A 24,158-nucleotide genomic window follows, 5' to 3' on the forward strand; every position below is an offset into this window, starting at 1 on the left:
TATTCAATATCTATCCCTGCAAACTGAGAAACAGAAACACACTCGGCAACTCTACATTCGTGTAATACATAATGCAGTAGGGCAGGGGTAGAGAGTGCTCGCCCCTGGAGAGCTACTGGGTGCAGGCTTTTGCTCCCTGCTCTAACACACCCATGTGTGTGTGCGTGTGCGTGTGTGTGCGCGTGTGTGTGCATGTTTTAAGACAGCATTACTGCCCTCAACACTATTTTCAAGTTCAGTTCACCAGGATACAAAGGATCCATTGTTTTAGAGAAAGGGAGAGAGAGAGGGAGGAGGGGAGAGAGAAAGAAAGAGAGAGGGAGGAGGGGAGAGAATGAAAGAGAGAGAGAGGAAGGAGGGGAGAAAGAAAGAGAGAGAGAATGAAAGAGAGAGAGAGAGAGGGAGGAGGGGAGAGAGAATGAAAGAGAGAGAGAGAGAGGGAGGAGGGGAGAGAGAATGAAAGAGAGAGAGAGAGAAGAGTGACAGAATAACTTTCCAAAACATTTAGTTCTGGAATGTTGGTGTTAGGTGCCACATAGCTCCAAATATTTGTTGTGTCCGTCGTCAAGGCAACGGAGCGGCCAAGGTTTTTAATAAAGAAATGCTACAATGGCAAGAGAGAGATGGGAAGATAGAGAGGGTGGTGCAAGATGAAGAGAAAGAACCCGACAGACGGATAGTGAGGGATAGAAAGATAAGAGGAGAGGAGAGGAGAAGTCGGCGACTAGAGGGAGAAAAATAAATCGAGATCGTGAAAGAGAGAGGTAGAGAGAGAGAGGGGGAGGGAAACATGTTTGCTTTTTCAGTTTCGTTGCATTGTGAAACACACTCTTCCACACACAGTGACAGCTCTCCTGAGGTAGACACAACTTAGAGAGGTGAACAGAACAAACTACTGTCACTCAACTATGCTGCTTCCTCATTTTCGCCTCTTCACACACACACGCACACGCACACAGAAAACAGCCTGTACTTCTGGCATGCTGTGTGTGTGGGGGGTGAGCAGGTTGCTTTGGCTGGTCTCTCTGGGTCTACACACACACTCATATATATACACACACAGTCATATATATACAAACACATTCATATACACGCACACACTCATATACATACAAACACACACACATATACACGCCCACAGTCATATTCATACAAACATAGTCATATACACACACACACACACACACACACACACACACACACACACACACACACACACACACACACACACACACACACACACACACACACACACACACACACACACACACACACACACACACACACACACACACACACACACACATATTCATACAAACACAGTCATATAGACACACACACTCAGGGCCAAGTGCTCTTCAAAGATATGGTACTAACCCCCCCCCCAATACCTCTCAGCATTGATCTGTGATCAGGTTTCATCTCTGCCATGCCGAAGGGGGATGGGGGGTTATCTCTATCTACAGTAGCTACACAGATGGAGCTACCCAGTCTTTATTACACAAGGCTCCAGATAACAGCCAATGCGAGCTTATGCTAACAGATTCATGAATAATTGACAGTCTAAGTAAATGGAAGCCTCTCTCGCTCTCTCCGCTGAGGGCTAACGACTTGGACTAGCTCTGATCACTCACTAACTAACACAGGGAGGGGGGTATCTCCGAGTGCTCAAAGAGATGTCCTGGTCACAACGTATGATTCCTCTAAGATTGTATTGTTACTCTGTCACAATTCACTGAGACTTTCAGTCCCTTACAGCTGTGGAAGAATGTCATATAGAAACCCTGTGACGCTCCGAAAAAACACTCTTCCCTCCGATCCAGACAAAACAGACTCCGCTCTCTTTCTCTCCCCCTTCTTTTCTCACTCTCCCCTCCCCCCCTCTCTCTACAGACTCTTCTGCGCTCCTCTCAGACGACACAAAACTCCTGGTCAGCTTAAAACAAGAGCGGAGTCCTGCTGTCACGCTCTAATTTTCTCTCCCTCCCTGCACCCTTACTTCCCCCCTTTTAATCCCAACCCCCTCCCTCCCTGACCATCATTTTTTATTGCCTCTGAAGAGTCATTCTAGCATAACAACAGAATATAAACACAAGCAGACCCCCCCATACACACACACACACACACACACACACACTCTGGGGGGTTAGAGTGTCGGCCATCTTGTTTCCCACCTGTGCAAACACAGAGCTCCATCTGGGTTCAGGGACCAGTGGTTTAATAGCTATTGATCATTATGCCCAGCAACACACACACATGCTGGCTTGTTACAGGCTGACAGAAGCAGTGACACACACACACACGCCTCGGTCTGTCACGTGTCATGATTAGCCATAGTGGCAGACAGAGCGCTGAGGCTTTCCATACCTGCTTCAGAGCATCAAGAAGGCCTTTCACACCACAGACAGGCTGCCAGTTCACCTGCCTTATGATTTTGGTGTGTGTATGTGTGTGTGTGTATGTGTGTGCGCACGCGGTGTGTGTGTGCGTTCCGTTGTGCCTCACTCAGCAGAATAGTGTCATTTAATTTACATAATGAGGCCCAGGCTCACTTTCATAGATTAAATTACCTAGAAAAACACACACAGCTATACATTATACACAGGTAGAACTTGTTCTCTCCTAGCTGCTATCGTATCGTACAATACGTCTACACAAGCGCAGGCTGTTCCAGTGTCTTTCCATCCCTCCCTCCTTCCTGATCTGTCTGTGATGTCATACCTCAAAGTGAGTTACAGTGTGCTGAGAGGGTCAGAAGAGGCGGGCCTGATCAATACTGCCTACGGTTCTGTCCCATCAATTTGACCTGTGATCAGTCTGCATCGTTAACCACCATTAATTGACAGGGATAATAAAAGCCCTGTGTGTGTGTGTGTGTGTGTGTGTGTGTGTGTGTGTGTGTGTGTGTGTGTGTGTGTGTGTGTGTGTGTGTGTGTGTGTGTGTGTGTGTGTGTGTGTGTGTGTGTGTGTGTGTGTGTGTGTGTGTGTGTGTGTGTGTGTGTGTGTGTGTGTGTGCGTGCGTGTGTATTGTGTTGGCAGTGCCAGAGAGACTGCTGGGAAGCGCAGACCTTTTTATGGTCAAATTAATTAAAACTGCTACTGAAGAAACTCATCAAAGCGGGAACACCAAACACTTCTTTTCTCCATCGACTGAAGGGCATTCCAGGATTGATGAAGCATCGGAGGGCACGCGGTGTGTGTGGGTAGATGGGTGTGTGTGTCCTGTGTGTAACTAGGCAGGGGTATTGTTCATTTCTCTCTCACACAAACACCTAAGTGAGGACAACAATGGCTGTGAATCAGTTCCGGGTCATGGCAGGTCACAGTAAAGTTGAAGTGACACGGTCACAGCTACAACAGCAGCACAGTAGAGGTATTATCAGCCTTAACTTTCACCTAATATACCACCACAAAAAGTCTCCACACCATACACACCTGATTAATAACATACATTCAAATCAAATCAAATCAAATTTATTTATATAGCCCTTCGTACATCAGCTGATATCTCAAAGTGCTGTACAGAAACCCAGCCTAAAACCCCAAACAACAAACAATGCTGGGGCCTGTAAAAGAAAGAGGTGGAACAAGGAAAAAACTCTTGTGTGGAGGTCATTAGAAAGGAAAGCAAAATATCTAGTCAAGAAACACTGCATGCATTCAACCGTGTCTTCTGCTTTTATCCCAACCCCTCTGATTTAGAGTGGCTGCAGACATCCTCTCAGCACCCAGGAATCTTGGCTGTTATTCTACAGATATTCTTTCCAGTTATTGTCCAGACGCTCTAAACACTAGGCCACCGCCATGACAGGTAGAAAATATAGTTGATGACAGAAAGACAACTCACCATGTCATCTTTCCTCTTTCCTGTCCTCCATGCTAAATATATTTCCTCCCCCCTCTCTCCTTACCTCCTCTTACTTTCCCTTTCATCTCCTTAGCTCTCTCTCTCTCTCTCTCTCTCTCTCTCTCTCTCTCTCTCTCTCTCTCTCTCTCTCTCTCTCTCTCTCTCTCTCTCTCAAGGACATCGTGGTCAAGAAGGCACGACAGCGATTCACTCTTCAACCTCAGGATGCTGACGAAATTCGGCCTTTCCCAGAGGGCCCTCACAGCATCACAGCCTGGTAGAGCAACTCCACAGCCGCTGACCACAAAGACACTACAGACGGTGGTACAGTGCATTCGGAAAGTATTCAGACCCTTTTGCTTTTTCCACATTTAGTTATGTTACAGCATTATTCTAAAATGGATTAAATAAATGTTTCCCTCATCAACCTACACACAATTCCCCACAATGACAAATTGAAAACAGTTTTTTATACATTTTAGGAAATGTATAAAATGTGTTTTATGTGTGGATTAATTGTCGGAGTAGAGGACCTTGTGCATTTCAGGTATAACAACAACTCAATGTTTATATCCCAGGACAAATTAGCTAGCAACAGCAAGCTAGCGAGCTAAATAGGACAAATTAGCTAGCAACTGCAAGCTAACTAGCGCTAGCTAAATTGCCATACATGTTCAATGCTTTTTGACCTGTCCCCAAATTAATATAATTGGTTCAGAGTTTGTTTTGATATTTCAACTTTTGTGTTGTGATCGCATTTGGTGTGGAGGGACAAAATCAATTTGCGCACGATGGAGCACGTGCATGTCTGTTTTGGGCATCGAGTAAGGCTGCATGATGAAACGCATGAAAGGCAAAAAGTTGCATGAAGGGAACAATTCTTGCACAGGCTGCACACACTTCATCAGTCTCTCATTCACAATTTGACACTTGATAATGTCTTGAATTTCCCGGTGGCAATTTGACACTTGATAATGATGATGTCTTGAATTCCCCGGTGGCATCCCCGGTGACATGGCCGTAATGCCCCCTAAAAAATCCATGCCCTTTGCGGCCAGTGGCTGTTGTGCCCTTGGTCTGAATATAATAATTATAATTTCTTTCTCCCGGCTGAGTGTTCCGAACCACATCTCATTCACAAGGCTCTCTCAGATATCGCAATTAATTAGCCAATGCCTGTCACGTGATGAGGTGTGGAACTATGTGTGATTTGAAAAAGTCCACAAAAAGAGGCATGTGTTGTTTCTTGTCTTACTGCACACAAGCTGGGGATCATTCACAAGTGATAATATATAATTCACTAGTGATAGGTGATAAGGTGTAATTTAGTCTTTACAAACACTAAATAATATATGTGTGAAATTAGTTTTGATTTAGAATGGGCCATTATGATGCACCTGTCTCGGAACAGAGAAAGGGGAAAAAAAGACATGTCATCTATGCACTAATTAGCATATAGAGAACGCTTTTCCCATGTGTGAGTGAGAGCTGGTTCATTTTCATGCCTGCCAGGTAGGCTATACTCCTGTTGTAAAGTGAAGCAACGTGCTTAATACTAGGAAAGTTGATAAATAAATATAGTAGGCCTAATCTATAGAAAGCTGTTGGGATCCTCCTCTTTTTAATAGAGGTCATCAAAACTTTGCAGTGATGTGAGAGTGATTAGAGGGACAATAGAGTGCTAAGTACCAGGCAGTTAGCAAGTTCGGTAGGCCAGTAATGACCATCAGTCGCATCAGAGCTTGGAGAAACCTAGTTACTGTGACTAGACAGTCACGTTGAATTTGACTATGGTCATGACTCGTGACTGCTGGTGTGGCGGTAATACGGTCATCGTAACAGCTCTAGGTGCACATAGACTGCCCTCCAGGACACAAACATCATGAGGTGTGCAGGAAAGCCAAGAAGATAACCAGGGACCCTAGCCACCCGCTTCCATCGCCAAGACGTGTACAGTACAGGAGCATCATGGCCAAGAGCTTTTACCCCCAGACCAGCTACCTGATGAGAAACATGGATATTCTAATTCTGACGTGAGACTGTAAGAGCTTGTTGGCCCAGCAGGCACATCCACACATGTGCACTTCCACACACACACAAAGGCTTTCCCCTGTGTGAAGCAGTTGTTGTTTCAGCTGTTGTAGAGTAAAAAGTGCCTCTGTAGATTGTGTGTCGGACTGGCCTTGTGTGCGTGCATGCGTGTGTGTGTGTGTGTGTGTGTGTGTGTGTGTGTGTGTGTGTGTGTGTGTGTGTGTGTGTGTGTGTGTGTGTGTGTGTGTGTGTGTGTGTGTGTGTGTGTGTGTGTGTGTGTGTGTGTGTGTGTGTGTGTGTGTGTGTGTGTGTGTGTGTGTGTGTGTGTGTGTGTGTGTGTGTGTGTGTGTGTGTGTGTGTGTGTAACTATATTTGTGGCGAGCAGAAGATCCAAAAAGAATAGTAATCAAACAAACATTTTACCAATAGGGGACATTTTGTTAATACCCACAAGGTCAAATGCTATTTCTAGGGGATTTAGGGTTAAGTTTAGAATTAGTGTTAGAATTAGATATAGGGATAGGAGCCAGGGTTAGGTTTTAGGGTTAGGTTTGGGGTTAAGATTTGGTTTTAGGGTTAAGGATAGGTTTAGGGAAAATGGGATTTTGAATGGGACTGAATTTTGTGTCCCCACAAGACTCTCTGTGTGTGTGTGTGTGTGTGTGTGTGTGTGTGTGTGTGTGTGTGTGTGTGTGTGTGTGTGTGTGTGTGTGTGTGTGTGTGTGTGTGTGTGTGTGTGTGTGTGTGTGTGTGTGTGTGTGTGTGTGTGTGTGTGTGTGTGTGTGTAATTTTGACACTAAGCTAAAGAAAAAAGTTCCTTGTCCCATCGTAATCTAGCGACTCCTTATGGCGGCAGGGCGCACGCACGCTGGCTTCGGTTGCCAGCTGTACAGTGTTTCCTCCGACACATTGGTGTGGCTGGCTTCTGGGTTAAGCAAGCAGTGTGTCAAGAAGCAGTGTGGCTTGTCGGAGTCGTGTTTCGGAGACGCATGGCTCTCGACCTTCGCCTCTCCCGAGTCCATACAGGAGTTACAGCGATGAGACAAGACTGTAACTACCAATTGGATATAACGAAAAGGGGGTGAAAAAAATTTTAAAACAAAAAAGTAGTAGTTCTGTTTTCAGGTAAACAACCTCAGTGACTCCAATATAAAGTGTTTGCAGCTCCACTAACACAGTGAGATCAAAGGTGAGCCACTTTAATATGACTATTTATGTAGCGATCACAGTATGTTGTCGAATTGAATCCCGCTAACGGGTTCGGTGCGCAGAGAGGTTAATACTTTCATACACACCGCATGTGAGCAAGACACTTCTTATAGACTGGTGATTCATCTCACAATCACATCCTTCTCCATATGTGTTATAGTGTGTATGATGTGCGAGTGAAAAGGTGTGTGAATATAAGTCACAGGTTCATGTACAGTCCATTCGGAAAGTATTTTTCACATTTTCTTACGTTACAGTCTTTTTCGAAAATGAATTGAATTGGGTTTTTTCCTCATCAATCTACACACAATACCCCATAATGGTGAAGCAAAAACAGGTTTTTAGAAATTGTACAAATGTATTAAAAAATTTAAATTTCACATTTACATTCAGACCCTCTACTCAGAACTTTGTTGAAGCACCTTTGGCAGCGATTACAGCCTTGATTCATCTTGGGTATAATGCTACAAGCTTGACACACCGGTATTTGGGGAGTGTCTCCCATTCTTCTCTGCAGATCCTCTCAAGCTCTATCAGGTTGGATGGGGAGTGTTGCTGCACAGCTATTTTCAGGTCTATCCAGAGATGTCCGACCGGGATTAAGTCTGGGCTCTGGCTAGTCCACTCAAGGACATTCAGAGACTTGTCCAGAAGCCCCTCCTGCGTTGTCTTGGCTGTGTGCATAGGGTAGAGTTGTCCTGTTGGAAGGTTAGCCTTCACACGAGTCTGAGGTCCTGCGTGCTCTGGTACAGGTTTTCATCCAGTATCTCTCTGTACTTTGCTCCGTTCATGTTTCCCACGATCCTGACTAGTCTTCCAGTCTCTGCCGCTGAAGAACATCCCCACAGCATGATGCTGCAACCACCATGCTTCACCATAGGGATGGTGCCAGGTTTCCTCCAGACGTGATGCTTGGCATTCAGGCCAAAGAGTTCAATCTTGGTTTCATCAGACCAGAGAATCTTGTTTCTCATGGTCTGATGGTCTGTAAGGTGCCTTTTGGCAAAATCCAAGCGGGCAGTAATGTGCCTTTTACTGAGAAGTGGCTTCCGTCTGGTCACTCTACCATAAAGACCAGATTTGTGGAGTACTGCAGAGATGGTTGTCCTTCTGGAATATTCCCCAATCTCCACACAGGAACTCTGGAGCTCTGTCAAAGAGACTATCGGGTTCTTGGTCATCTCCCTGACCAAGGCCCTTTCCCCTGATTGCTCAGTTTGCCAGCTCTAGGAAGAGTCTTGGCGGTTCCAAGCTTCTTCTATTTAAGAATGATGGAGACCACTGTGTTCTTGAGGACCTTCAATGCTGCAGAAATATTTTGGTACCCTTCCCCAGGTCTGTGCCCCGACACAATCCTGTTTCGGAGCTCAACAGACAATTCCTTTGACCTCATGGCTTGGTTATTACTCTGACATGCACTGTCAACTGTGGGACCCTATATAGACAGGTGTGTGCCTTTACAAATCATATCCAATCAATTGAATTTACCACATGTGGACTCTAATCAAGTTATAGAAACATCTCAAGGATGATCAATGGAAACAGGATGTTCTTGAAAACAAATTTTGAGTATCATAGGAAAGAGTCTGAATACTTATGTAAACAAGGTATTTCTGTATTTTATTTTTAATACATTTGCACCCAAAAATTAGATTGATGAGAGAAAAAAAAGTAATACATTTTAGAATAAGACTGTAACGTAACAAAATGTGGAAAAAGTCAAGGGATCTGAATATTTTCCGAATGCACTGTATATTCTGCTTGTTCCTCATTACGTGTGTGTTCTCTGCTCCACGCAGCAAATGAGCACCGGAAGATAACTTTACTCACTTGTGTGAGTGTGGGGAACACAATAGAGTTGAACCAAATAGAGTTGAAGTTCAACACAATGGAGTTGAACCAAACTAGACCTCTTTCCATCACAGAGGAAATCCTGCCTGCAGTGGCACTGATCAGAGGTGAAGCCACAGCAGGGCTGGGCAGAAGCCCTGCCAGATTGAACACTGGCCCACTCATTCAGGCTGGCTTAAAAGTCATGCTTATCTAACATCTCATTCCAAAATCATGGGCATTAAAATGGAGTTGGTCCCCCCTTTGCTGCTATAACAGCCTCCACACGTCTGGGAAGGCTTTCCATTAGATGATGGAACATTGCTGCAGGGACTTGCTTCCATTCAGCCACAAGAGCATTAGGCCTGGCTCGCAGTCTTCAATCCAATTCATCCAAAAGGTGTTTGATGGGGTTGAAGTCAGGGCTCTGTGCAGGCCAGTCAAGATCTTCCACACCGATCTCGACAAACCGTTTCTGTATGGACCTCACTTTGTGCACAGGGGCATTTTCATGCAGAAACAGGAATGGCCTTCCACAAACTCTTGCCACAAAGTTGGAAGCACAGAATCGTCTAGAATGTCATTGTATGCTGTAGCTTTAAGATTTCCCTTCACTGGAACTAAGGTGGTAGCCCAAACCATGAAAAACAGCCCCAGACCATTATTCCTCCTCCACCAAACTTTACAGTTGACACTATGCATTGGGGAAGGTAGCGTTCTCCTGGCATCTGCCAAACCCAGATTCGTCCATTGGACTGCCAGATGGTGAAGCATGATTCCTCACTCCAGAGAATAGGTTTCCACTGCTCCAGAGTCCAATGGCTGCAAGCATTACATCACTGTAGCCGACGCTTGGCATGGTGAATGGTGATCTTAGGCTTGTGTGCAGCAGCTCGGCCATGGAAACCCATTTCATGAAGCTCCCAACGAACAGCTCTGGTGCTGACGTTGCTTCCAGAAGCAGTTTGGAACTTGGTAGTGAGTGTTGCAACCGAGGACAGATTATTTTTATGTGCTACGCTTGGCGGTCCTGTTCTGTGAGCTTCTATTGCCTACCACTTCACGGCTGAGCCGTTGTTGCTCCTAGACGTTTCCACTTCATAATAAGAGTGGCAGAAATTGTAGGAACTGACTTGTTGGAAAGGTGGCACCCTATGACGGTGCCACGTTGAAAGTCACTGAGCTCTTCAGTAAGGCCATTCTATAGTCAATGTTTGTCTATGGAGATTGCATGGCTGTGTGCTTGATTTGATACACCTGTCAGCAACGGGTGTGGCTGAAATAGTAGAATCCACTCATTTGAAGGGGTGTCCACATACCCTTGTATATATAGTTATTATGTACAATGTGTAGGGGCCATTTTGGCCTGTTCATGAGTTGTGTATATGTTGTCTGTCAAGGGTTATTTTTTACTTATTTTGTACGCTTGAGGGCACTATATGTTAGGGTCATGTGTCACTGTGTGTATATAGAGTCGAAGTTGGAAGTGTACATACCCTTAGGTTGGAGTCGTTAAAACTCGTTTTTCAACCATTCCCCAAATTTCTTGAAAATAAACTCTAGTTTTGGCAAGTAGGTTAGGACATATACTTTGTGCATGACACAAGTAATTTTCCCCCAAATTGTTTACAGACAGATTATTTCACTTATAATTCACTATATTACTCTTCCAGTGGGTCAGAAGTGTACATTCACTAAGTTCACTGTGCCTTTAAACATCTTGGAAAATTCCAGAAAATTATGTCATAGCTTTAGAAGCTAAGTGACATAATTTGAGTCAATTCCACTTCATAATAAGTGCAAATCAATCCTAGAACAACAGCAACGGATCTTGTGAAGATGCTGGAGGAAACAGGTACAAAAGTATTACCACAGTAAAACAAGTCCTATGTCAACATAACTTGAAAGGCCGCTCAGCAAGGAAGAAGCCACTGCTCCAAAACCGCCATAAAAAAAGACAGACTACGGTTTGCAACTGCACATGGAGACAAAGATCGTACTTTTTGGAGAAAAGTCCTCTGGGCTGATGAAACAAAAATATAACTGTTTATAGGGAAAAGGGCGAGGCTTGCAAGCCGAAGAACACCATCCTAACCGTGAAGCACGGGGGTGGCAGCATCATGTTGTGGGGGTGCTTTGCTGCAGGAGGGACTGGTGCACATAAAATAGATGGTATCATGAGGTTGGAAAATTATGTGGATACATTGAAATAACATCTCAAGACAGTCAGGAAATTAAAACTTGGTTGCAAATGGGTCTTCCAAATGGACAATGACCCCAAGCATACTTCCAGAGTTGTGGCAAAATGGCTTAAGGACAACAAAGTTAAGGTATTGGAGTGGCCATCACAAAGCCCTGACCTCAAGCCTATAGAAAATTTGTGGGCAGAACTGAAAAAGCGTGTGCGAGCAAGGAGGCCTACAAACCTGACTCAGTTACACCGGCTCTGTCAGGAGGAATGGGCCAAAATGCACCCAACTTATTGTGGGAAGCTGTGGAAGGCTACCCGAAATGTTTGACCCAAGTTAAACAATTTAAAGGCAATGCTACCAAATACTAATTGAATGTACGTAAACTTCTGACCCACTGGGAATGTGATGATAGAAATAAATAAAAAAATTAATCATTCTCTCTACTATTATTCTGTCATTTCACATTCTTAAAATAAAGTAGTGATCCTAACTGACCTAAATCAAGGAATTTTTACTTGGATTTGTGAAATACAGAGTTTAAATGCATTTGGTTAAGGTGTACATAAACTTCCGACTTCAACTGTAGGTAGCACAGGTGACCAGGAAGGGTTAGCACAGGTGAGAGGAGAGCACATACAGTTCTTACCGTATCACAGATATAGCATCTCTCTGTACCTATTGTATAGGAATATGTGTTTTGTAGCTACAGTGGGGCAAAAAAGTATTTAGTCAGCCACCAATTGTGCAAGTTCTCCCACTTAAAAAGATGAGAGAGGCCTGTAATTTGCATCATAGGTACACTTCAACTATGACAGAAAAAAATGAAGAAAAAAATCCAGAAAATCACATTGTAGGATTTTTTATGAATTTATTTGCAAATTATGGTGGAAAATAAGTATTTGGTCAATAACAAAAGTTTCTCAATACTTTGTTATATACCCTTTGTTGGCAATGACAGAGGTCAAACGTTTTCTGTAAGTCTTCACAAGGTTTTCACACACTGTTGCTGGTATTTTGGCCCATTCCTCCATGCAGATCTCCTCTAGAGCAGTGATGTTTTGGGGCTGTTGCTGGGCAACACGGACTTTCAACTCCCTCCAAAGATTTTCTATGGGGTTGAGATCTGGAGACTGGCTAGGCCACTCCAGGGCCTTGAAATGCTTCTTATGAAGCCACTCCTTTGTTGCCCCGGAGGTGTGTTTGGGATCATTGTCATGCTGAAAGACCCAGCCACGTTTCATCTTCAATGCCCTTGCTGATGGAAGGAGGTTTTCACTCAAAATCTCACGATACATGGCCCCATTCATTCTTTCCTTTACACGGATCAGTCGTCCTGGTCCCTTTGCAGAAAAACAGCCCCAAAGCATGATGTTTCCACCCCCATGCTTCACAGTAGGTATGGTGTTCTTTGGATGCAACTCAGCATTCTTTGTCCTCCAAACACAACGAGTTGAGTTTTTACCAAAAAGTTATATTTTTGGTTTCATCTGACCATATGACATTCTCCCAATCTTCTTCTGGATCATCCAAATGCTCTCTAGAAAACTTCAGACGGGCCTGGACATGTACTGGCTTAAGCAGGGGGACACGTCTAGCACTGCAGGATTTGAGTCCCTGGCGGCGTAGTGTGTTACTGATGGTAGGCTTTGTTACTTTGGTCCCAGCTCTCTGCAGGTCATTCACTAGGTCCCCCCATGTGGTTCTGAGATTTTTGCTCACCGTTCTTGTGATCGTTTTGACCCCACGGGGTGAGATCTTGCGTGGAGCCCCAGATCGAGGGAGATTATCAGTGGTCTTGTATGTCTTCCATTTCCTAATAATTGCTCCCACAGTTGATTTCTTCAAATCAAGCTGCTTACCTATTGCAGATTCAGTCTTCCCAGCCTGGTGCAGGTCTACAATTTTGTTTCTGGTGTCCTTTGACAGTTCTTTGGTCTTGGCCATAGTGGAGTTTGGAGTGTGACTGTTTGAGGTTGAGGTCTGTCATAGTTGAAGTGTACCTATGATGAAAATTACAGGCCTCTCTCATCTTTTTAAGTGGGAGAACTTGCACAATTGGTGGCTGACTAAATACTTTTTTGCCCCACTGTATTTACATTTTATATGCGCAGTAAATGGGAACTTCACCCCAAAAGAGTAACGTCTGGAAAGCTGTTTTTTGTGGACGTGTTACGGACAGCTCTCTCATGTGCCAATGGAAGTTCATAGGGAATCGCCACTACATAATGATTTCATGTTTTCATGCCTGAATGCCTATACGGCAGTATTTGCGTATTCAAAGTGAGATATTCATTTCACACCCGCCTTACATTTCAAAATATAGGCCTAATGTCTTTCTATTGTATTGTGTGTCGCTGTTCTGGCACAGTGAGAACAGGACTGGCCACTCCTCAGAGCCTGGTTCCTCTCTAGGTTTCTTTCTACGTTCCTGCCTTTCTAGGGAGTTTTTCTTTGCCACCGTGCTTCTACATCTGCATTGCTTGCTGTTTGGGGTTTTAGGATGGGTTGCTGTATAGCACTTTGTGACATCGGCTGATGTAAAAAGGACTTTATAAATACATTTGATTGACTGATTGACTGATTTTCATTTGGCAAATTATGCACTTTTGTGCTTCCTCATCATCATTGGTGATCACTCTTACTATCGTCGTGTCATCAGCAAACTTGATGATTGTGTTTTAGTCGTGCACGGCCACGCAGTCATGGGGGAAAAGGGAGTACATGAGGGGACTAAGCACACAACCCAGATGGGCCCCTGTGTTGATGGTCAGCATGGCGGATGTGTTGGATCCAGTTGCAGAGGGAGGTGTTCAGTCCCAGGGTCCTGAGCTTAGTGATGAGCTTAGAGGGGTCTATGGTGTTGAATGCTGAGCTGTAATCAATGAATAGCATTCTTACTCGGGGTGAAACGGTACGTTTATTTGTATTGAACCGTTTGGTAACAGGGTCCACGGTGCACGGTTCGGTACGTACTGCGAACCGAACAATACATGAATCATATATTATAGCTCGGAATTTATATATATATACAGTATATACACTGCTCAAAAAAATAAAGGGAACACTAAAATAACACATCCTAGATCTGAATATATGAAATATTCTTATTAAATACTTTTTTCTTTACATAGTTGAATGTGCTGACAACAAAATCACACAACAATTATCAATGGAAATCAAATGTATCAACCCATGGAGGTCTGGATTTGGAGTCACACTCAAAATTAACGTGGAAAACCACACTACAGGCTGATCCAACTTTGATGTAATGTCCTTAAAACAAGTCAAAATGAGGCTCAGTAGTGTGTGTGTGGCCTCCACGTGCCTGTATGACCTCCTTACAACGCCTGGGCATGCTCCTGATGAGGTGGCGGATGGTCTCCTGAGGGATCTCCTCCCAGACCTGGACTAAAGCATCCGCCAACTCCTGGACAGTCTGTGGTGCAACGTGGCGTTGGTGGATGGAGCGAGACATGATGTCCCAGATGTGCTCAATTGGATTCAGGTCTGGGGAACGGGCGGGCCAGTCCATAGCATCAATGCCTTCCTCTTGCAGGAACTGCTGACCCACTCCAGCCACATGAGGTCTAGCATTGTCTTGCATTAGGAGGAACCCAGGGCCAACCGCACCAGCATATGGTCTCACAAGGGGTCTGAGGATCTCATCTCGGTACCTAATGGCAGTCAGGCTACCTCTGGCGAGTACATGGAGGGCTGTGCGGCCCAACAAAGAAATGCCACCCCACACCATGACTGACCCACCACCAAACCGGTCATGCTGGAGGATGTTGCTGGCTAGCAGAACGTTCTCCACGGCGTCTCCAGACTCTGTCACGTCTGTCACATGTGCTCAGTGTGAACCTGTCTCACGCTACCACTAGAGTGAAAGCACCGGCAGCATTCAAAAGTGACCAAAACATCAGCCAGGAAGCATAGGAACTGAGAAGTGGTCTTGACTTAGAGTTACAGAAGTGGGATTGACTTGGAGTTACATTGTGTTGTTTAAGTGTTCCCTTTATTTTTTTGAGCAGTGTATATATGGTTTATGCAATACATTAAAAAAAATAATTGTATTGCATAAACCAATGGCGTATAAATTAACGCGGGAAAAATAGCCATACAGTATTAAAGTTGTTTCATCTCGTAGCTGTATGCAGCTCGGCTGGACAATAGAACTAGTCAAAATCTCCCCAAGACTGAAAAACGGTAAAAGAACATTGTCTAAGCTGGAACACTAGCGCGAGCCCATAGCAAGTTAAAAAAGGAATCTAACGTTCGCAGAGCCTGTTTTGACTGGAGTGATGCTTAGAAATCCATTTCGCCTAAATGGCATAAAAAATGTATCCCTTTTTATTTTACCACTACAAACTGTTCATCGGATGAAACTGGAAAAAAAGTACTTGTGTAGAAAGTAAACATCCGCACCTCGATGGTATCAACTATGCTTATGTCTACGTAATGAGAATGTTGGAAAAAATGAAAACTTCTTACACAAGAGCACCGCTTTGGATCCCCGTTTCAAGTCCGTTCTGCACTTGGATGCTGCTGCTCATCTGAGAGTCTGCAATGAACTCACAGCAGAGATTGTCACCAATATACAACAGGTATTGTATTTATTTAGTTAATGTGACATGTATTATTTCATTAATTAGTGATTTAACAATTCATTATAAAAGTAATAATTGTAATTGTCATAATAGTGTTTGATATATATTTCTAACAACAAATCATATTTTTAAAGCCACTTCAGAGATAGTCATTTTCATCTAATTGAATTCTGCAGGGTCAAGCCACAGATACCACAGGAGCCAACCCCTCTCCAGAGATGGCAGAAGACAGGGGTTCTCCTCCAGAAAAGAAGTCTGCCATGGCTGAGCTTTTTGGAGAGTTGTTCACGATCCAGGAGGAGGGAACCAAGTCAAAGGTCATAGAGGAGGAGGTGACCTCATACAGGGAAGTGGACTGTATTCCCCTGGATGCTGATCCACTTACATGGTGGAAGACCAAAGAGTTAATATAACCTCATGTTGCCATGTTAGCAAGGCGCTACCTGGCTGTGCCTGGGACCTCTGTCCCTGGCGAGAGGGTTTTCTCCACAGCGGCTGGCATTGTCACAGCAAGACGATCTGTGCTCGCTTCAGATAATGTGGATAGACTAATCTTCTTAAAGACAAACTTGAAAATCTGATCATTTGTAAAAAGAAAATGAAAGTAACCAGTCTCAAGTGATCCTATTTTGTTTAAGGCACTGCTATGTGACTTAATGTTGATATATGCTGCTATGCACTCTTGTTGAAGTTCTGTTTTAAATGACTATTTTATTTCATGTTATAAGACAGGCACTGCTATTTTTTTGAAGACCCTTTGTTTCCATCTGCTCCTGGGAATTCAAGCTACCCATGTTTACTAAGATAATAAATGGAAAATCTAAATACAAATGACATATTTTTCAGGCATTTCATTTGTTGATGTATCGAAACCGTACCGAACTGTGACACCACTGTACCGTATTGTACCGAACCGTGAGTTTCGTGAACCGTTTCACCCCTTATTCTTACATAGGTATTTATTTTTTCCTGGTCGGTGAGGGCAGTGTAAAGTGCATCTGTGAATCTTTTGGAGTGGTGTGCGAATTAGTGTGGGTCCACGGTGTCTGGGATGATGGTGTTGATATGAGCCATGATCAGCCTTTCAAAGCATTTCATGGCTATAGATGTGAGTGCTACAGGGCGATAGTCATTTAGGCTACCTTGGCGTTCTTGGGCATGGGGACTATGGTGGTCTGCTTGAAACAAATTGGTATTACAGACCAGGTCAGGGAAAGGTTGAAAATGTCAGTGAAGACACTTGCCAGCTGAGAACACGTCCTGGTTAACCGTCTGGCCCCACGCCATGCAAATGTTATCCTGTTTAAAGGTCTTAATTACATCAGCTATGGAGAGCAAGATCACGCATCTGGAACAGCTGGTGCTCTCATTCATGGTTCATTGTTGCTTGCCTTGAGGTGAACATAGAAGGCATTTAGCTCTTCTGGTAGTATGCTGATGCAAAAAAAATGAAAGCCCTGGCCCTGTGTCTGTGGCCAGGGAGTAAATTGGGCCAGAGGTGCTCTGCTGGGTTTGGCTAATGCAAGCTCAACTATGGGTGTCCGTAAAACTATATAAAACCCACACTGTAAAGGTGCTATCTAGAACCTAAAAGGGTTCTTCGACTGTCCCCATAGGAGAACCCTTTGAAGAACCCTTTTTGTTTCCAGTTAGATTCCTTTTGAGTTCCGTGTAGAACCATTAACACAGAGGGTTCTACGTGGATTCTACCTGGAACCAAAAGGGGTTCTACCTGGAACATAAAAAGGGTTCTCCTATGGGGACAGCCGAATAACCTTTTTGGAACCCTTCTTTCTAAGAGTGCACTCACTTTTTCCCCCAGTCTCTGTTGTTCACCTTGTCCCCAGTCTCTGTTATGAGGACGAGGGACTGACTGAGAATGCCTTGTTATTTATGACTGAGGATGTGTAGAGTGCCAAATCGGACAATGTTATAATTATTTCATGGAATTGAATTCACAAGCAGAGCAACTATGAATGGAATGGATTTATTTTAAGGACATAGCAGATTGATGAATGAGGATGTTTTGTTCCACATTAAATAAAATGGGAAGGTAGTCTGTACTTTGCCAAGAGGACCACCTTAAGGCCCACCTTATCATTAATTAATGTGTTTTAATTCAGAAGAAGACCACTCATGAATAGATGAATGAAGGAAACAAGATACATTTTTCAGAGAACTTCAGTGAAGCACTGAAGCATTTCAAACACAAGCATCTAAGCAACACTGGGTTTGTCTCTAGACATTCCCTGGTGCAAGGGTTATGAAATAAATGAGAGAGAAAGACAGAGACAGAGACAGAGAAAGAATGAGTAAATGAAAGAGAGAGACCAGCCCAGTCCCACTTTTCACGCATCTCAAAGACTTTCTCCATGGTTTATCATCATCCTCATCATCAACAAAAACACTGCGACCGGGTGAAAGCAGTGCACTGACTTACAGTCAACTACTGCTGACATCAAACAGGTCCATCACAGTGATGAGACGGACCATTATCACAACCAACCACAACTGATGCCACAGAGAAATAAAATGACGACACAAATCACTACATCTGAGCTTTTATGGAGCCTTAAACCAGTTGAGATCTCACTAACCCTAAACCCTCGCCAGGACCACATGACATGGAAGGAAGGTGTTGGGACATGAATCAAAGAAACTGCATCAACAATAGCTCCCCCCCTCTTCTTTCTCTCCATAAAGAAAGACAAAAACAGTATAAGATGATACTTTATTGATCCCTGCAGGGGATGTGATTTAAGCAGACAGTATATCAGACACACTCAGTACATAAAGACAACATTAGGAGTCGTAAAGAGTCAGTCTGTTAGTGTTTTACGTCCCGGGTCATTCTCTCCATGTCTAGCGCTAGGGGACTGATTTAAATGTTGCGCCAGGGAACTAATTTAGGTGTGGCGCATTGGAGACGGTAGGTTGTAAAGATGGTGGGACAAATAGTGACCCAGGCATCGAGAGAGGTGTGTGTGTGTGTGTGTGTGTGTGTGTGTGTGTGTGTGTGTGTGTGTGTGTGTGTGTGTGTGTGTGTGTGTGTGTGTGTGTGTGTGTGTGTGTGTGTGTGTGTGTGTGTGTGTGTGTGTGTGTGTGTGTGTGTGTGAGCCACGTCAGCGAGATGGTTGACCCTCACCATTAAAGCAGCAGTGATTTCTATCCAGAGGTTAGGGGACAATGGACTAAACTCCACTAATTACACACACACTGACACAGAGCTAATGGTACACTGGGACTTTAGGAGAGATAGTAGTAACGTTACTGAATAGAATATACAGTCGTGGCCAAAAGTTTTGAGAATGACACAAATATACATTTTCACAAAGTCTGCTGCCTCAGTTTGTATGATGGCAAATTGCATATAATCCAGAATGTTATGAAGATCAGATAAATTGCAATGAATTGAAAGTCCCTCTTTGCCTTGCAAATGAACTGAATCCCAGCTGACATCATGTCAGTGATTCTCTCGTTAACACAGGTGTGAGTGTTGACTAGGACAAGGCTGGAGATCACTCTGACATTCGGATTGAGTTTGAATAACAGACTGGAAGCTTCAAAAGGTGCTTGGAATCATTGTTCTTCCTCTGTCAACCATGGTTACCTGCAAGGAAACACGTGCCGTCATAATTTCTTTGCACAAAAAGGGCTTCACAGGCAAGGATATTGCTGCCAGTAAGATTGCACCGAAATCAATCATTTATCGGATCACCAAGAACTTCAAGGATAGGGGTTCAATTGTTGTGAAGAAAGCTTCAAGGCGCCCAAGAAAGTCCAGCAAGTGCCAGGACCGTCTCCTAAAGTTGATTCAGCTGCGGGATCGGGGCACCACCAGTACAGAGCTTGCTCAGGAATGGCAGCAGGCAGGTGTGAGTGCATCTGCGCGCACAGTGAGGTGAAGACTTTTGGAGGATGGCCTGGTGTCAAGCAGGGCAGCAAAGAAGCCACTTCTCTCCAGGAAAAATGTCAGGGACAGACTGATATTCTGCAAAAGGTACAGGACTGCTGAGGACTGGGGTAAAGTCATTTTCTCTGATGAATCGCCTTTCCGATTGTTTGGGTATCCAGAAAAAAGCTTGTCCGGGGAAGACAAGGTGAGCGCTACCATCAGTCCTGTGTCATGCCAACAGTAAAACATTCTGAGACCATTCATGTGTGGGGTTGATTCTCAGCCAAGGGAGTGGGCTCAATCACAATTTTGCCTAAGAACACAGCCATGAATAAATGGTACCAACACATCCTCCGAGAGCAACTTCTCCCAACCGTCCAGGAACAGTTTGGTGACGAACAATGCCTTTTCCAGCATGATGGAGCACCTTGCCATAAGGCAAAAGTGATAACTAAGTAGCTCGGGGAACAAAACATCAATATTTTGGGTCCATGGCCAAGAAACTCCCCAGACATGAATCCCATTGAGAACTTGTGGTCCATCCTCAAGAGGCGAGTGGACAAACAAAAACCCACAAATTCTGACAAACTCCAAGCATTGATTATGCAAGAATGGGCTGCCATCAGTCAGGATGTGGCCCATGAGTTAATTGACAGCATGCCAGGGTGGATTGCAGAGGTCTTTAAAAAGAAGGGTCAACACTGCAAATATTGTCTCTTTGCATCAACTTCATGTAATTGTCAATAAAAGCCATTGACAGTTATGAAATGCTTGTAATTAGTCTTCAGTATTCCATAGTAACATCTGGCAAAAAATATCTAAAGACACTGAAGCAGCAAACTTTGTGGAAATTAATATTTGTGTCATTCTCAAAACTTTTGGCAATGACTGTAGTTATTATTGGGCCTCCCGAGTGGCGCAGCGGGCGAAGGTGCTAGAGGCGTCACTACCGACCCAGGTTTTATCCCAGGCTGTGTCACAACCGGCTGTGATCGGAAGTCCAATAGGGCGGCACAGAATTGGCTGGGGGGGGCTTTACATGGCTCATCGCGCTCTAGCTACTCCTTGTGGCAGGCCCGGGTGCCTTCAGATTGACTTCGGTCGTCAGTTGAACGGCATTTCCTCCGACACAGTTGTGCACCTGGCTTTCGGATTAAGCGGGCAAGTGTTAAGAAGCGTGGTTTGGCGGGTCATGTTTCAGGGGACGCATGACTTGACCTTCGCATCCTGAGCTCGTTGGGGAATTACAGCGATGAGATCGAAATTCTGGGTCACGTCTAATGCATTGACACTGGGCCTACTAAAGGATTTCATTATTAAGGATAGACTCGTTTTATTGCTATATTTGAGTGTATTATATTCATAGGATGAGTTGCAGTTATCATAAAATACACTTTAAACATTTGGTCTGAAAGAGTGGTGCTGTTGGTTGTAAATGGGTAAAAAAAATGAATTTTTAAAAAGTTACCCAATTCAGGAAAATGAAATCAAAAGTTGTTCATAATTTGTCAATTAATTCTAAATATAGACAGAGACAAATGTCCTAATGCCCCAGACATACAGTAACTTTAATACTGTCCTCTGCATGTGGCACCACTGAAGAGAAGACCACCCAGACCACACGTGTGGTGTTAGAGCTGCTCTACCATGGTCATCTATGACTAAATCCTTTGGGCTGGCTACTTTATTTGGCTAAAGAAACTGGTCTTGTTCACTTGGTGGGTCCCGAGAAAACTCCTAAAGCTTTAGGTGGGCCATACTGTTTAGCTAAAATTGTTTGAAAACCACAGGCAAATATAATCATAGTGTTTTACTGGGCGTCTAGGTAAATAGGTGTCTATGTCTGTGTTTGTGTAGACTACCCTGCCCAGGTATCCTATTTTGACCATCTCAGCATATAACGTGGGGGATGGGGACCACCAAGAGGACCACCGTCAAGAGGCCACCACCGCACCCTACAACAGGCTACATGACAAACCAAACACACCGCCCATGCACACACACCACCGACTGTGTACCGGTGTGTGATCAGGAGTGTGTCCTTGTTAAAAGTTATTTTATGTTATACCTCAAACGGGAGGTGATTTTCCACAGGTGAATGAATGTGTGCTGTGTGCATGCACAGGCGTGTATCTGGTCACCAGCCTGAAACGCCATGTGAATCAGATTGGGGGTGAGACTGTATGCCAGTTCTTGAGGTCCTCCATTTCCCCTGCTTCTATTCTCCTTATTGGCCAAGTGTCTGTACAATTAATCAACTAAACTATGTATTTCTGTTGTCTCTTTGTAGATGACATTTAATTGCAGGGGAATTCTACCACTGAAGATCCTGTTTGACCCTGGGCATGATATCGTACATCAGAAGGAACAGAGGCATGCCAACTGACATTCAAATCCTGCCAAACCTGATGGGTATTTTCAGTATCTCGACTGAATTATGACACCTAAGACAAATGAAAAACTGAATCTCCACTTCAGGCCTCTCCTACAGAAAGCAATATGGTGTTTTTGTATGTTGTGTTGTACAGTATGTTATGTTTGTTATATATACCATGTCATCTGCAGGTTTCCATCTTTTCATGGATCCCAGGACTTCTGGAAAAGAGTGGTGATTTTATACTATCCTGATTTAAAAAGGCCTGCCCTGGGCCAATACATAAACACCCAATAGTGAATTCACTATGCCTCTCATGGCTCTTCGGACAGACACACCTACACATACAGATACAGATAAACATCTCATTTGTGATGTGGTGAATAAGAAGATGTCGGTGTAGATAAATGTTTCCTTTTTACGCCAATTTCCTGCAATTCTACAATTTTCTCCATGGAGCTGAGAGCAATGTTTGCAGTTTTGAAGCTAATTTCCTGCAATTCTATACATTTTACCATGGATAACGCTGTGTTCTTAAGTATAAAAAATGATAACAAAATCAATACTGCAAAATGCATTGTTTTGGGAATTTTCAATTCTCCCTGACTGTCTAGCTTTGTGGGGGTTTTAATTTATTTTAGTTCTCAAAGATTATAAAAAATATATATAGGTCTATTATCTTTTCTACATAATTTATATCTGTTTTTAATCATTAAAGTTTACACAGAAAGCATTTTTACATCCCGTAAATGTATTTTAATATATACACAGTACCAGTCAAAAGTTTGGACACACCTACTCATTCAAGGGGTTTTCTTTATTTTTACTATTTTCGACATTGTAGAATAATAGTGAAGACATCAAAACTATTATGTAACACATATGGAATCATGTAGTAACAAATAAAGTGTTAAACAAATCAAAATACATTTTATATTTGAGATTCTTCAAAGTAGCCACTCTTTTCATTGATAAAAGCTTGCACACTCTTGGCATTCTCTCAACCAGCTTCATGAAGTAGTCACCTGGAATGCATTTTAATTAACAGGTTTTCCTTGTTAGAAGTTAATTTATGGAATTTCTTCATTCTTAATGCATTTAAGCCAATCAGTTGTGTTGTGACAAGGTAGGGGTGGTATACAGAAGATCAGGCCTTCATGGTCGAATTGCTGCAAATAAACCAATACTAAAGGTCACCAATAATAAGAAGAGACTTGCTTTGTCTCTTTGTGAGACACAGAGAAGGTGAACCAATGATCTCTGCATGTGTGGTTCCCACCATGAAGCATGGAAGAGGTGTGATGGTGTGGGGGTGCTTGCTGGTGACACTGTCAATGATTTATTTTGAATTCAAGACACACTTAACCAGCATGGCTACCACAGCGTTATGCAGCGATACGCCATCCCATCTGGTTTGCGCTTAGTGGGACTATCAGTTGTTTTTCAACAGGACAATGACTCAACACACCTGCAGGCTGTGTAAGGGATATTTGACCAAGAATGAGAGTGACTGAGTGCAGCATCAGATGACCTGGCCTCCACAACCACACTACTTCAACCCAAATGAGATTGTTTGGGATGAGTTGGAACGCAGAGTGAAGGAAAAGCAGACAACAAGTGCTCAGCATATGTGGGAACACCTTCAAGACTGTTGCAAAATCATTCCAGGTTAAGCTGGTTGAGAGCATGCCAAGAGTGTGCAAAGCTGGCATCAAGGCAAAGGGTGGCTACTTTGAAGGATCTCAAATCTAAAATATAGTTTTATTTGTTTAACACTTTTTTGGTTACTACATAATTCCATATGTTATTTCATAGTTTTGATGTCTTCACTGTTATTATTCAATGTAGAACATAGTACAAATAAAGAAAAACCCTTGAATGAGTAGGTGTGTCCAAACTTTTGATTGGTACTGTATATTTATTTATTTATTTTACACCGTTCAGATTAAGGTGGGCTGAAAAAAAACACCCAAGGATTACAATGGCAGAAAATTCCTTGAAACCCTAACTGTTGTCATAACTCTAATCCTAGCTTCTTGTCCACAACAGGGTCGAGCCAGGATGTGGACAAGAAGTTAGGGTTAGTGTAATGGCTAGGGTTAAGGTTGAGCCAAGATGTTGAGATGATGTGAGAGTTAGGGTTAATGTCAGGTTTAGGAAGGGTTCAGTTTAT

At 43.5% G+C, this 24,158-nt stretch overlaps 1 long non-coding RNA gene across 1 annotated transcript; it reads left to right on the top strand.

Annotated features, from left to right (window-relative positions):
- Nucleotides 1-3,962: 3,962 nt before the first annotated feature.
- LOC118359082 (uncharacterized) lies at nt 3,963-22,718 on the top strand. Its single transcript, XR_004820590.2, has 2 exons — nt 3,963-4,189; nt 21,902-22,718. It is a non-coding gene; the product is annotated as an uncharacterized LOC118359082 (long non-coding RNA).
- The last annotated feature ends 1,440 nt before the right edge of the window (nt 22,719-24,158 follow it).

The sequence above is a fragment of the Oncorhynchus keta genome, chromosome 26, assembly GCF_023373465.1.
Source record: "Oncorhynchus keta strain PuntledgeMale-10-30-2019 chromosome 26, Oket_V2, whole genome shotgun sequence".
In the NCBI taxonomy this organism is placed as follows: Eukaryota; Metazoa; Chordata; class Actinopteri; order Salmoniformes; family Salmonidae; genus Oncorhynchus; species Oncorhynchus keta.